Source organism: Nicotiana attenuata, chromosome 5, assembly GCF_001879085.1.
Source record: "Nicotiana attenuata strain UT chromosome 5, NIATTr2, whole genome shotgun sequence".
NCBI lineage: Eukaryota > Viridiplantae > Streptophyta > Magnoliopsida > Solanales > Solanaceae > Nicotiana > Nicotiana attenuata.
The window spans coordinates 25036783-25050014 of NC_031993.1; the positions used below are offsets into that span (position 1 = coordinate 25036783).

General features: G+C 42.8%; 1 pseudogene; it reads left to right on the plus strand.

Moving 5' to 3' along the window:
* LOC109226404 lies at nt 407-3322 on the plus strand (annotated as a pseudogene).

A 13232-nucleotide genomic window follows, 5' to 3' on the forward strand; every position in this document is an offset into this window, starting at 1 on the left:
GGTCGAGGACTTTGAGAATAGACCTAAGTCTAACCTGGATGAAACTGAGGTCGTCAACCTGGGGAATACAGAGAATGTCAAGGAAACGCGCATCAGTGTTCACCTGTCACCGTCAGAAAAGGAAGAGTACACGGAGTTCTTAAAAGAATATGAGGACATATTTGCCTGGTCGTATGATGATATGACCGGTCTCAGTACATCTATTGTAGCTCACAAACTGCCAACAGACCCAACATGTCCGCCGGTAAAGCAGAAACTCAGAAAGTTCAAGCCAGATATGAGTTTGAAAATCAAGGAAGAAGTTACCAAACAAGTCAAAGCCAAGGTCCTCAGGGTAGTGGAGTACCCAACATGGTTAGCCAACATTGTGCCAGTGCCAAAGAAGGACGGGAAGGTCAGAGTCTGTGTCGACTACCGGGACCTCAACCGGGCCAGTCCGAAAGACGACTTCCCCTTACCGAACATACACATCCTGATCGATAACTGCGCCAAGCACGAGCTGCAGTCATTCGTCGATTGTTTTGCCGGATATCATCAGATATGGATGGACGAAGAAGACGCGGAGAAAATGGCTTTCATCACGCCGTGGGGAATGTATTGTTACAAGATGATGCCGTTTGGATTGAAGAATGCTGGGGCCACCTACATGAGGGCCATGACTACTATTTTCCATGACATGATACACAAAGAGATCGAGGTGTATGTAGACGACGTCATCATCAAATCCAAGAGAGCCACTAATCACATGGAAGATCTGAGGAAGTTCTTCAACAGACTGAGAAGGTACAACTTGAAACTGAATCCCGCCAAATGTGCGTTCGGGGTTCCCGCCGGAAAACTGCTTGGGTTCATCGTAAGTCGCCGAGGAATAGAACTGGATCCGTCAAAGGTTAAAGCCATTCAGGAATTGCCGCTGCCAAAGAACAAGAAAGAGGTTATGAGTTTCTTGGGGAGACTCAACTACATCAGCCGGTTCATAGCCCAGTCCACTGTCATTTGTGAACCAATCTTTAAGATGTTGAAAAAGGACGCCGCCACTAAATGGACTAATGATTGTCAAAAGGCCTTCGACAGAATCAAGGAATACCTGTCAACGCCGCCAGTCCTGGTTCCGCCCGAACCGGGTAGACCGCTATTGCTCTACCTTGCAGTACTGGATGGGGCATTCGGCTGTGTTTTGGGACAACATGATGAAACAGGGAGAAAGGAGCAAGCCATCTACTATCTCAACAAGAAGTTCACCCCGTATGAGGCTCGGTATTCCCTGCTAGAGCGCACGTGTTGTGCTCTGACTTGGGTAGCTCAGAAGTTGAGGCATTATTTCTGTGCCTATACCACTTATCTCATATCAAGGATGGATCCGCTAAAGTACATCTTTCAGAAGCCCATGCCCATGGGCAAGCTAGCCAAATGGCAAATCCTGCTGAGTGAATTCGATATTGTCTACGTGACCCAGAAAGCGATCAAAGGGCAAGCACTGGCCGATCATCTTGCCGAAAACCCCGTGGGTGGAGAATACGAGCCTCTAAATACGTATTTTCCTGACGAGGAGGTCTCTTTCATAGGAGAAGACATTGCAGAATCCTATGATGGCTGGAGAATGTTCTTCGATGGAGCAACAATCATTAAAGGAGTTGGCATAGGTGCAGTTCTAGTATCAGAAACAGGTCAGCATTATCCGGTGTCCACCAAACTCAGGTTCCCGTGCACCAACAACATGGCCGAGTACGAAGCCTGCATCTTGGGGCTCAAGCTGGCCATTGACATGAACGTTCAGGAGTTACTAGTGATCGGGGATTCCGACTTGCTCATACATCAGGTTCGAGAAGAGTGGGCAACCAAGAACTCCAAGATACTCCCATACTTGCATCACGTACTGGAGTTGAGGAAGAGGTTTACAAAGACAGAATTCTGGCATGTCCCTAGAGTCCAGAATGAGTTCGCCGATGCATTGGCCACTCTATCATCCATGATTCAGCATCCAGATAAGAGCTTCATTGATCCTATCCCGGTAAAAATCCAGGATCAACCCGCTTACTGTGCTCATGTCGAGGAAGAAACAGATGGAAAACCATGGTTTCATGACATTAAGAAGTATCTGTCAACAGGATAGTATCCAGAACTCGCAAGCACTACTCAAAAGCGCACACTGCGGAGGCTATCCAATCACTTTTTTCATAGCAGAGGAATCTTGTACAGGAGGACTCCCGATTTGGGATTACTAAGGTGTATCGAAGCAAAGGAAGCATCCAGGTTGTTGGAAGAAGTTCATCCAGGGACCTGCGGTCCACATATGAATGGTTTTGTCTTAGCAAAGAAAATACTCCGAGCAGGATATTTTTGGATGACTATAGAAACAGACTGCATCCGGTATGTCCAAAAATGCCATCGCTGTCAAATTCATGCAGACATGATAAATGTTCCTCCTAATGAGCTTAATGCAACTAGTTCGCCATGGGCGTTCGCCGCTTGGGGAATGGATGTCATTGGACCTGTCGAGCCCGCCGCATCAAACGGACACAGGTTCATTCTAGTGGCCATTGATTATTTCACCAAATGGGTTGAAGCAACGTCATATAAAGTAGTAACCAAGAAGGTTGTGGCAGACTTTGTCCGCGACCGTATCATTTGCCGGTTCGGCGTCCCAGAGCCAATCATCACTGATAATGGTTCCAATCTCAACAGTTATCTGATGAGAGCAATGTGTGAGACGTTCAAGATTAAGCACAGGAATTCTACAGTCTACAGACCTCAGATGAATGGAGCTGTAGAAGCAGCCAATAAGAACATCAAGAAAATACTAAGGAAAATGACAGTATAACACAAGCAGTGGCACGAAAATCTATCATTTGCTCTGTTGGGATACCGTACCACAGTCCGCCCATCAACTGGGGCAACTCCTTATATGCTGGTTTACGGTACCGAGGCAGCCATCCCAGCCAAAGTAGAGATTCCCTCCCTGAGGATTATACAGGAAGCGGAACTTGAAGATGCAGAATAGGTAAAAAGTCGCTATGATCAATTAGCCCTCATAGACGGGAAAAGACTGAACGCAGTTTGTCATGGTCAATTGTATCAGAACAGGATGTCCAGAGCCTTCAACAAAAGGGTCAGACCGAGACAATTCACGCCAGGACAGCTAGTACTGAAGAAAATTTTTTCGCATCAGGATGAAGCCAAAGGAAAGTTCTCTCCTAACTGGCAAGGCCCGTACATGGTTCATCGGGTCCTAGCAGGAGGGGCCCTCATACTTGCAGAGATGGATGGAGAAGTCTGGCCAAATCCAATTAATTCAGATGCAGTCAAACGCTATTATGTGTAATCATTATGATTTCTGTATGATGTAATTTGAACTACGCCTGACCTGATTCCCGTTTAAGAGGGGATACGTAGGCAGCCCTATGGGTTTGGTCACAATTCAATAAAATTTTCATTTCCCCCCACTATTGGAATCTGGGGCAGAATTTTGAGGAGGACCCTCAAAATTTCGGAGCAAGAGAGGTCGCAATATCTTGAAACGCATCGCAGTCGTCGGTTCATCTAAAAGAAAATCGTTTTATTATTATTTATGTGTTTACATCATATTTTTGAAAGTTATGCATGGCTACTATCAAATTGCTTTGCTTGGCGACGCTACCCCCCAATGAAAACAAGAGCCGAGTAGGACGAGCGAGGTCCACGGGAAGACGAACTAACCTTCCCCCTTTTACAAACTCACGATCTTTCTTTGAATGCAGGCACCCCAAAACATAGAACCATCAGATATGGTTACATATTCATATTTTGCAGGAGTACAACTCTCAGAATCATCGCTCACTTACAAGTGCAGTCCGCACATGACATCCCCAGCAACCACAACAACGCAATCAACCATCAGCTATCATCTATCAGCTAAGAGTTTTCGTCACTACTCACCTTTATCTGCATTTCGCATAAGGCTACCTTTCCGCCTTCCGAGACTAGGCATTGTCTCCACCTGCATTTTATTGCATTGCATAAGGCTACTTTTCTGCCTTCCGAGACTAAGCACTGTCTACATCCTATATTTCCTTGCATTGCATAAAGCTACTTTTCTGCCTTCCGAGACTAAGCACTGTCTCCATCCTGCATTTTTCTGCATTACATAAGGCTACTTTTCTGCCTTCCGAGACTAAGCACTGTCTCCATCCTGCATTTCCTTGCATTGCATAAGGCTACTTTTCCGCCTTCCGAGACTAAGCACTGTCTCCATCCTATATTTCCTTGCATTGCATAAAGCTACTTTTCTGCCTTCCGAGACTAAGCACTGTCTCCATCCTGCATTTTTCTGCATTACATAAGGCTACTTTTCTGCCTTCCGAGACTAAGCACTGTCTCCATCCTGCATGTCCTTGCATTGCATAAGGCTACCATTCTGCCTTCCGAGACTAAGCATTGTCTCCATCTGCATTTTTGCACTGCATAAGGCTACCTTTCTGCCTTCTGAGACTAAGCACTGTCTCCATCTTGCATTTCCTTGCATTGCATAAGGCTACTTTTCTGCCTTCCGAGACTAAGCACTGTTTTCATCCTGCACTCCTGCATTGCATAAGGCTACTATTCTGCCTTTCGAGGTTAAGCTCTACCTCCATTTGCATTTCCTGCATTGCATAAGGCTACTATTCTGCCTTCCAAGACTAAGCTCTGTCTCCATCTGCATGGCTGAAATATCGCCACTTCATTTAAATCCTGCATCGGCTGAAATATCGCCACTTCATGTAAATCTTGCATCGGCTGAAATATCGTCATTTTACTTACATTTTTGCATCGGCTGAAATATCGCCACTTCCTTTAAATCTTGCATCGGCTGAAAGATCACCATTTTATTTACACTTTGCATGGCTGAAATATCGACACTTCATTTAAATCCTGCATCGGCTGAAAAATTGCCAACTTTATTTAATTCTTTGTATCGGCTGAAAAATGCCAGCTTTGTTTAAATTTCTGTCGGCTGAAATATCGCCATTTGTATTTATACTTAATATCGACTGAAATATCGCCACATATATTTAGGCTTTACATCGGCTGGAATATCGCCAAATGCTGCATTTCATGGACTGCAATATCGCCAAATTGTCCAAGGACGTCATTGTTCGGAGGCATCATTTTCATAGCCCGAGAACGCCATGCCATGGCCTGAGGACCCCCCCCCCCCTTTATATTTTGCATATCATTATTCAAAGGCATCATGGTTCAGAGGCACTATCGTCATAGCCCGAGAACGTCATTTCATAGCCTGCAAATCCTTTATTATACGCTTCATGGCCCAGGACGTCATGGTCTGAGGACGTCATCCTAACCGTCCAAAGACAACATTCATGGTCCAAACGGGAACTTGCATCACATTTAAATTCTTCACGATATGTTTGTATTACTCATTCGCAGGTACATCAGCTGGCAACGACCGTCATAGCTGGAGCAATCCCGCTCCGGTTCCCGCAGCCCATCAGTCCCTGACCATCCTTCCCAACCTAAATATTGCGTCCGTCTTTTTCAAAACCGCAATTGGCATATTCCGTCGATGTACCCTGAACTACATATGGCCTGATTCCTGTAATACTAGGGATATGTAGGCAGCTCAGGAGCCAGAGCTCGGTCAAAACCTTTTCATATCATTTCTTTCGGTCAAAATTGGCCATCATATCTTTACCCGACAACTCTTTCATCCTTCCCGGGTAAAGAGGGGCAGCTGTTGATACCCAATTTTTCCCTACATATTTTTATACTCAGAATATTCTCAAAATAGCATGTACATGCATATATAAGCATGCCCAAGAAATTTGATATTTTTTCCAATTTTTAAAGCTTTTTAAAATCATTTTATTATTTATTTTAGCAGTACAAAATCCAATAATTATTCCCGAAACTATCATTTTGGTGAGTAATTTATTTCCAGCCTCATATTTACACCACAATATAATTAAGGTGATTTTTGCATATTTTTATAAATTTATTTGATATTTTTTAAGCTAAATTGCATAAAATTGCAATTATAGCCTATATTACGATGGATAGCATTTTACAATTATAAAATTGTTCCCAATATTTTTAGATTAACATTTATATATTATTAATTAATTCAGTGCTTTCAATTTGCTTTTAAAATTATTTTAACTATTTTAATTAAATTAAAAAGGGAGAAATTGGCTATTTAATATATAGCCCATTACCATTTCAATTTTAGCCAAAATCAAACCCCCAATTTCCCAGCCTTATTTTTGATTCAAACCTGACCCAATTCCTAAATTACCCGCCCCTGACCCACTCAAATAACCCGCCCAGGCCTTTTCTTTTAATCCCAGCCGTTGATCTAACAGATCAACGGCTCACACGCATCCTTTCCTTTTTTAATCCACCAACACCCTCAACCCTAAATCATTTCCCCTTTACCCGCCGCCCTTGAATCCCTTTTCTCTCCAATCCTCTCTGCAACCCCGTTCAAACCCTAGCCGCCGCCACCCAAACTAACCCTAATCCCCTTCGATTCCCACCGGAATCCATGGCTTCTCAGGCCATGGAAACCTCATACTCACCTCCTACTGCTCATGTGAGCTTGATGCTCGAAGGATCGAGGACAGAATTCAAGGGTCTTCACTCAGATCTTCGCCGACTCGAGGTTTCCGGCCATTTCTGGCCATTTCCGGCCTTGCTCCAGCATATTCTAGTCTCCTGAGTCTGGTTCTGACTTAATCCGACTTAGATCGGATCTTTTTAAAGCCTTTCTCACTCTAGGGTTCTTTCGAAACCCTAACTATTTGAGGTTTTTCTCCGATTCCTTTTAGATCTGTTATGTATCTATGCTATGCGTGAATTTTTTAACGATTTCCCTAAGTTTTCCTTTGAAAATTGCTTTCAAAACCCTTCTTTTCCGATGTAGGGTTTCTGAAAGTATTCAAGTGTTTTTATGATTTTTTGCTTTCTTTATTATTTGTATTGTTTCTCTTATTGTGTTCCTGTATCATGTTCTCACTCGCTTTCCACTATGTTCTTATACTTGCTCTATTATGTTCTTAGGTGTTCTTCTACTGAGTTTCATACTCCGTGATTGAATGTTCTTTTGCTGTGTTTTCTATACTCCGTCCTGGCATATTCTCCTACTGTGTTTTCTACTCTATGATTCCCGTTTTTTTAACCATGCTCTGCTATCTTCATCCTCTATAAGCATGTATTTCTTCTACTGTTTCTTCTACTGTCAGTTGTTCCCTCACTACGCTTCGAAACTAGTTTCCTCACTCTGTTTGCTTTGATCTTTCTACTTGTTTGCTTGCTTTCTTATGAGCTTCTAAAAGAAGCTACTAAGCCTTATTTTGACTACTTGCCTCTCCATCTCCGCATTCGATTCTTTCTACTGATTTTACAAGGTCATGGCAAAATTCTTCGTGTTTAGGCATGTCTGTGTGGTTTTATATGTGTGTTGAATCTTTCTTTAAAAGGATTTCAACTAGTAATTGAATCAGAATCTTTTTGGGGGCGTCGACAATGTTCTTCTTCAAAAACACAACCACACTTCTCGCTTAATTGTTGGGAAAAGCAACAACTTCAACCCATTTGGACACATAATCAACCGCGACCAAAATGTAGGTGTTTTCACAAGAACTCACAAAAGGACTCATGTAGTCAATACCCCACAAAAAATATCAATCTCCAAAATGGTGGTGAGGGGCATTTCATTTTTCTTTGAGATTCCACCGGCCCTTTGACATTCATCACAACGCTTGATGATCACTTGCATCCTTGTTGAGAGTGGGCCAATAGAAACCATAACACCAATAGAAACCGTAACACCAATAGAAACCGCAGCTTAACACTTTGGCCGCCGTTTTTGCTCCACCATGGTGACCACCGTACGACGAAGAATGACAAGCCCCAAGAATTTCACTTTGTTCCTCCTTCGGTACACATATTCTAAGCACTCCATCTGTATAAATCCGGAAAAGGTACGGTTCATCCCAATAGTAGTCTTGACAATCCTGTTTGAGCTTCTTCCTTTGGTTTGAAGAGAACTTAACTGAAATGATACCACTCACAAGATTATTTGCTAGATCTGCGAACCAAGGCACCTCTTTCATTGAAATAGTCAAAAGTTGCTCATCGGGAAAAGAGTCATTGCTTTCAAGGACATCATGCGACCTCCCCTCCTCCTCCTAATGAGACAAGTGGTCCGCCACTTGGTTTTCACTACCTTTTCGATCTTGGATATCAATATCAAACTCTTGCAACAAAAGTACCCATCTCATCAAACGGGATTTGGAATCTTTCTTGCTCATGAGATAACAGAGTGCCGCATGATCCGTATGAACAATCACTTTTGCACCTATCAAGTACGGGCGAAACTTCTCAATAGCAAACACAATGGCAAGAAGCTCTTTCTTCGTAACGGTGTAGTTGACTTGGGCACTATTCATGGTCTTGATTGCATAATATACCGAATGAAAGATCTTGTTGATGCTTTGCACCAAAACAGCCCCTACCGCTACATCACTTGCATCACACATGAGCTCAAAAGGAACACTCCAATTTGGAGTGGTGATGATGGGAGTAGTAGTCAACTTGAGCTTTAGCAACTCAAAGGCTCTCATGCAATCATTATTGAAATGAAACTTGGCATATTTCTCCAAAATCTTGCACAACGGGTTTACCACTTTAGAGAAATCGCCGGTAAATCCCACGTGGCCTAAGAAACTCTGCACGCCATTGACTGAAGTTGGAGGTGGAAGTTTAGAAATCGCCTCAATCTTTGCCTTGTCGACTTCAATGCCATTCTTTGAGATCTTATGGACAAGGACAATGCCTTCCTCAACCATGAAATGACACTTCTCCCAATTGAGCACCAAGTTTGTTTCTTCACATCTTGCCAACACTTTCTCCAAGTTTTCTAAACAATCATCAAAAGAATCCCCGACCACTGAAAAGTCATCCATGAAGACTTCAAGGAAATCCTCCACCATGTCCACGAAGATAGCCATCATACACCTTTGAAAATTTATCGGTGCATTGCATAACCCAAATGGCATCCGCAAGAATGCAAAAGTACCATAAGGACATGTGAAAGTAGTTTTCTCTTGATCCTCCGGAGCAATAATAATTTGATTGTAGCCGGAATACCCATCAAGGAAACAATAGAAAGCACGACCGGCCAATCTATCAAGCATTTGATCTAGGAAGGGAAGTGGGAAATGATCCTTCCTTGTGACTTTCTTGAGCTATACACTCTCCACCCGGTCACCATTCTTGTAGGAATCAACTCATTCTTGTCATTGATGACCACCATCATGCCCCCTTTCTTTGGGACACATTGAACCAGATAAGTCCATGAACTATCGGAAATGGGGTACCCAACCCCGACATCCAACCACTTGATGACCTCCCTTTTGACAACCTCTTGCATGGCTTCATTGAGTCTCCTTTGATGTTCCATAGATGGTTTGGCACCTTCCTCTAAGTTGATCTTGTGCATGCAAAATGCAGGTCTTATCCCCCGAATATCCGCCAATGTCCATCCAATAGCTTTCTTCCTCTTTTGTAGTACCGCCAATATGGAATCTACCTACACGTTAGTCAAACAAGAGGAACGAATAACCGGTAAAGTAGAAGAAGGGCCAAGAAATTCATACCGAAGACATGGAGGTAATGGCTTCGACTCCAAGATGGGAGGATCCTCAATTGAAGGCTTTGATGGAGGAGTGGTTCTTATCTCAAGATCCAAGGACAATTTGTGGGGCTCATAAGTGTACGACCCCATCCCTTGCAAAGCGTTTACACATTCCACGTAACCCTCCATTTCTTCATCATCAAAGTTGAGTAAGATGGCCTCCACAGTATCATCAACATTCATCACGACACTTGTTTCATAAATAATCACATAGGTCACCAAGTCCACGAAAGAGCACACCTCATTGCTATTGGGTTACCTCATAGACTTACACACATGGAAAACTACTTTCTCATTACCAACCCGGAATGTAAGCTCCCCGACTTCAACATCAACTAGAGCCTTCCCCGTAGCAAGGAAAGGTCTGCCAAGAATAATCGGCACCTCATAGTCAACCTGACAATCAAGAGTAACAAAATTCACCGGAAAAATAAATTTATCAACACGAACCAACACATCATCAATTATACCCAACAGTCTCTTCATCGTACGATTGGCCATTTGTAATCTCATAAATGTGGGTCTTGGTTGCCCAATCCCCAAAGTCTTGAAAACCGAATATGGCATCAAATTGATACTTGCCCCAAGATCACAAAGAGCTTTAGCAAAGTCAGCATTCCCAATGGTACAAGTGACTGTGAAAGCGCCGGGATCTTCTAATTTAGGAGCCATGGAATGCACAATTGCACTCACTTGATGAGTCATCTTTATAGTTTCACAATTCATCGACCGCTTCTTCGTCACCAAATCCTTTATGAACTTTGAATAACGGGCATTTTCTCTAAAGCCTCAACCAATGGAGCATTGACAGATGGACTCTTCATCATGTCAATGAACTTTTTGAATTGATTCTCGCCATTTTTCTTGGCAAGACTTTGAGGATATGGATGAGGCGGCATAGGCATTGGTGCCTTAGCCTTTGGCATTACTGGTTCCGATATGTCAACAATGTGCTCCCTAGATGGGTTCACTTCTTCTTGAGTCTCCTCCACATTGTTATCAATATCAATCCGCACTTTATCATTTGATTGCACTTTATTGCTCGGGATCTCATCTTCTTGTACCACTTTCTCATCATCAACAAGTTTCCTTTGACGAGGTGGTTGCATCCCCACCTTTTCCACTCCTTGTAGTAATGGCCATGGCATGTCTCGTGTTGTTCCCACCCTTTGGGTTCACCACCGTGTCACTTGGTAGTGCCCCCTTAGGACGAGTGTTTAAAGCTTGCGAGATTTTCCCTAATTGAACTTCCACATTACGAATTAAAGTGTTTTGAGATGCTAGTTGGGCATCAGAGTCGGAATTCTTCTCCATTATTTGTTTGAACATGTTTTCAATTCGTCCCATCTCATTGTTGGAAGATCTTGGACCATGGGAAGGATAAGGAGGCGAGTTTCTCGGTTGTTGATACATCAGGGGTCTTTGAAAGCCCGACTCCCGATTTCCTTGGTTATTGTTCCATCCCCCTTGGTTGTTGCCACCCCAATATCCTTGACTATTGCCACTCCAATTGCCTTGGTTATTTTGACCATTCCAATTCCCTTGATTGTTTTGATTGTTCCAATTCCCTTGGTTGTTACCACCATTCAATTTACCTTGGTTGCTATAATTCCAATTCCCTTAAGGTCGCCATTATTGTTGATTTGGGCCTTGAGAGTTGTTTCTTTGCCTTTGGAAGTTGTTCACATATTGTACTTCCTCCTCTTGTTCATTGTAAGATTCATCTTGATCAAACCCACTATCATCTTGCACATAATTTTCCACATGGGTTTGCACTTGTGGACCCTTTTGCCTTTCGTTGTTTACCATCATACTAACTCCCTCCATTGCATTGACTTGCTTAGGGCCTTGCACTTGTTGAAGTTGAGCCTTGGCAAATTGATTCACTATGGTGGTCAACTCGGAAATTGCTTGCCCAAGATCATACAATTCTTTTTGTAGGTGAATCACGTTTGGATCACCTTGAGGAACATTTGCTCTACTTTGCCATGCCGATGAAGTATCCGCCATTTCATCTAGGATCATTCAAGCTTCCGCATATGGCGTTGTCATGAAATTTCCACCAGCAAGTTGGTTGACCACGCATTGATTGGTAGTATTGATCCCTCAATAGAAATTTTGTTGAATCATAGCCTCTGTCATGTCATTGTTTGGGCACTCTTTCACCATAGTTCGGTACCTCTCCCATATCTCATGGAAAGGCTCATTGGGTTCTTGTTTGAATGCTAGAATCTCGTAGCCATATGCCCAGGAGAAAAGAACTTGGAAATAAATCTCTCCGCCAATTCATCCCATGTATGGATAGAATGGTTTGGCAATCTCACTAACCAATCCAAGGCTTTCCCCGTAAAGAGAAGGGAAATAGCCTCAACCTTAAAGCATCCTCGGAGATGTTTGTCTGTTTACTCCCCCAGCAAGTGTCTACAAACCCCTTCAAGCATTTGTACACATTTTGATTCGAAGCCCCGGTGAAGAATTCCCTTTGCTCTAGCAATGTGAGCATAACATTTGTGATTTGGCATTTGCCCGCCCTAATGCGAGGCGGGACTATGGCACTTCATTCCCTTCATTTGGCAACACCTGGTGTGGAGCAGCTCTTGGTGGAGATGGGGGTGGAACGGGAACGCTGTCTTGAGACGGTCGGCCTCGTCTATTCGCTTGAGGTTCAAGAGGAACCTCTTTAACTTGGTCATCTTCCACGTCCACATCCCCCATAGGCATGTTTCCAAGAGGATCATTGTTGTTGGAAGCCATTATTTCACCTACAATTGTTTCACCAAAAAGATTAGTAACACGGAAGGAAAAGAAGACAATTCACACACAAAACCAAATATATAGCTAAATCCGCTTTTTACGCCCCAGCAACGGCGCAAAAAGTTGATCTCGTCCAAGTCACACCTCTATTCGAGGTTATAAAATGGCCAATTGCAATAATAATACCCAACAAGGAGTCGGGATCGAATCCATAGGGAGCTGAGATTGGAATTAGTAGTATATATTTGGATAGAGCACGTGAAGTATCTAGATTGCACTTCCACAAATATGGTTTTGTTTTTACTTCTAAAATTATGCTAAAGATTACAATTCTTGTACAGAGCTAGGTATTGGAGATATCGGACTCGGACAGAGTTAGTGTGTTGATCGCAAGGATTCAAGGTAGAGCTGCTTGGTCATCGCAGTTCCTTGGGGTCTTTCTATTTTATTATACTGTCAACTCTTATTCAAACAGTATTGTATATTCGATCCTTGAGATCATTGCATGTATTTAGTTAGAGTTCGTGACTCAGTATTACCAGTCTTGGGAAGTTGTTATAACTATTTCCGCTGTTGGTTTTGACACTTGTTTCTATTTTAAAAAAACAAATAGCTTGAATCGTTATTAAAATCAGCTTACTTAGTCTTAGAGACTAAGTGCCATCACGACGCCTGTGGTGCGATTTTGGGTCGTGACTAAAGATATAAAACTAGAGAATATTGTTTTTGGTTGTTTTTCAAAGATATAACAAGGCCTAGGACTATGACCTTCACCTAGGTGTTTGCCTAACGGGTTGTAAACTTTAAA